Genomic DNA, 3301 nt, shown 5'->3' on the forward strand with positions numbered 1-3301 from the left:
ATAAAAAGAATTACCAGTAGGGAATTACACTTCAAAACATCAAAACATACAATCAAAATCTGCAGGAATAAAAACACCATGGCATGGGCATGACACTAAATAAGAGATCAGAGAAAGAAAATAACACACGCAAATTTAGTGTGTGGTACAGCAGGTGTCTTCGATCAGTGGGGAAAGAACCAAGGGTTCCTGACAAGTGCTTGTCCACATGAAAAAACAAAGTGAGATCCCCATACCTCATACCAACCTCTCCAAATGTACACCAAATGGGGCAAATGTTCAAATGCGAGCCATAGGAAGAGGAGGAGGAGAAGATAATAGAGCATCTTTTTTAAATTGGGGAACAAAATAAAACTTTCTCATCAAGACATGAAACACAAATGTAATCGAGAAAAAAGATGAAAAAAATTTACTACATAAAAACTTAAAACTTCTTTTAAAAAAGATATAATAAACAGTAAAAAGAATAATATAGGGAAAGTGTTCCTAACCTATACAACAGACAGATGACTGAAACATAAAGAGTTTAAATCACTAAGATTAAAAAAGACCAAAAAAATAATGTACATATACAACGAATTCAAGCAGGAAACTTATTTTAAAAAGAAAATACGAATGGCAAAAATATATGAAAATATCATAAATATAAGTAGATATCGGGGAAAAGTAACTTGTTCTTTCACATCATTTTTTGCCCATCAGTGCTTTGGTTGGAATGTTTGTCCCCTCCCAAATTCAGGTTGAAATTTAATTGCCAGGGAAACAGTATTAAGGGGCGGGACCTTCAAGAGGTGATTAAGCCTAAGGGCTCTGCCCTCCTTTCTCCCTCCCCCCTTCCCCTCCCTCTCTCCAGGCTTCCTCTCTTTGTCCTTCCACCAAGTCAGGATGCAGCAAGAAGGCCCTTGTCAGAGGCAGGCCCTCAACCTTGGACTTCCCAGCCTCCTTGACAGTGAGAAATAAATTTCTTCTCGGTATCAATTACCGGGTCTCTGGCTCTGCTATAGCAGCAAAAACAGAAAAACAATCAGATAAAAATTATCTACAATGTGGCAATGGTGTAGGAAAACGGACATTCTCATTCATTTTGGTAGGATAATAAAGTAGGTGCATCCCATTTTTCAAAACTGATTTAGCAGTATCTATGACAATGTCGAATATTCACCCGCTTTGACCAAGGACTTCCATTTCTAGGGCTGCCAAGGACTACTTCCCAGCAGTGGTCCCTACCTGGAAGGGCGAGGAGTATTTCAGGCAGAGGGAAGTGCAGGTGCAAACACCTAAATGCAGAAAACTATGTCAAAGCAGCAGAGCAGACTCCACACCACACAAGAAGAATGTGAGCAGGAGTTAATTTCATGGTTTTAATGGGTGTATGTTGATAACTAAGGAGCAAGGCTGAGCAAAGAGCCAGTATGGCAGTGGTTAGGAAAGTGTGTGCCTTCTTGCACTCTAACCCATGGAACACAGCTACGAGAAAAGTATTTAGAGAGAGAAGAAGCCTCTTGAGGATAAATCTGTAAATATACACAATACTATGGATATGCAAGTACCACGAGCACATACACATACGTGCATACTTCAAGTTCAAGACAATTTTTACCATGCTGGCAGAATAAAACACTACCCATTTTTAAAGGTGAAGACTATTCAAACACTCAATATAATATGCAAAACATTTAAAGTAATGGGAAAGCAAAAGAACTCCCAGACAATATGTGTTTTATGTTCTTTTAAAAAAGTTTCGTTAGCTTAGAAAAAAGCCCAAATACACACATTCTTCCTCTCTCTCTCACACGCAGATAAACAGAGCAAGTGTTGTAACAGAAATAAGCATAATTTGTATCTACCTCTCTTGCTGTCAGCATGTGCCTCGCTAGCTTTACGGTACCGTAAGCCCCCTCGCCGAGGGTTTCCAGGATACGGTAGTTGCCAATGACGTTACAGACAGGCTGTCCACTTCCACGGCAACCTCTGGTGGGAGAGGCCAATACGAGGCTGTTTCCGGGAGATGTGTCCTACAACACAGCATGCACAAAGATAAGGAAATCAAAGAGCACATAGCACTTGCCAAATTTTAAGAGCCTATAGTTGAAAAAACAAAACTGCTTTAATTTTAATCCTAAATTATCTAGCACTTCGAAGGAATTTAACCACATGATACGAATTTATGAGGAATGCTGACAGACAATGCCAAGTGCTGAAGTTCGAGTGGGTGTTCGGAAAGAGGCTAACACGTTGGATGTGTGGCTGTCAGATGTAACAGGAGTGAAAGGATCGCCTCGCAGTCACACCGAGCTTAGCTTTTCCATGTGCTGGACACGCACCCGCACACCCGACCCTCGCCATGGGCTGGAAAGCAGCAGAACAGCGGTCACTATTCCCCAGACGAGGATGCGGCCACATAACTTCACAGAGATCCAAAACAATCTGGATTCCCAATTTCTTTCTACATTATGCTGCTAGCAATTCAAAACCATGTGCTTACAGCAACAGCCAGACTGTGTGGCCCTTGAGAAATATTTGCTGAATAGATGAATGAAGCACGCGCTGTGCTCAGTAAAGGTGAAACAAGACATACGTGCCCCCAGCCCTCTGAAGTACTCGGTCCGAGAGTTGTGCTTCTGGGTACACTCTGTGCCCACGTCCATCCGCACAGACGTCCCGCTGCCCCTGCTCCCTCCGCCCCGCGTGTGCTCCAAGGATTAGGTGTCCCACTCCCCACCCAGCTGTGGCTGCTCCCTTCTGCTTGCAGGAGGCTCCGCACTCCACATGCACGCACTGCGGCTTTCAACTTCCTCCACACTTTTCTCCTTGCCAACTTTTTATCCAGAAAAACGTCCCTTCCTTCACTCGCTTTCTATACCTGCAGTCAAAACAAGCCTCATCCAGTTGGTAAACTTAACAAACTACTTTGTAATATCGTTCACGTCAAAGAAGACGAAAGCATTGTTGTTGTTGTTGTTTCGAGACAGGTCCTTACTCTGCAGACCAGGCAGGAGTGCAGGGCATCATCACAGCCCACTACAGCCCCAAACTCCCGGCCTCAAGTGATTTTCCCTCTCAGCCTCCCACAGTGCTGAGATGACAGGAGTGAGCCGCCACCCCTGGCCTGGGCTCCCATTTTTAACTCTCACTTGTAAGCCCAGACTCTTCCCATCACACGTCCCTTTAAGAAAATAGCCTACTCTTTTTTTTTTTTTTTTTTTTTGACAGAGTCTCACTCTTTTGCCCGGGCTACAGTGAGTGCCGTGGCGTCGGCCTTGCTCACAGCAACCTCAAACTCCTGGGCTCAAGCGATCCT

This window comes from Propithecus coquereli, unplaced genomic scaffold (assembly GCF_000956105.1).
Source record: "Propithecus coquereli isolate 6110/MARCELLA unplaced genomic scaffold, Pcoq_1.0 Scaffold423, whole genome shotgun sequence".
NCBI lineage: Eukaryota > Metazoa > Chordata > Mammalia > Primates > Indriidae > Propithecus > Propithecus coquereli.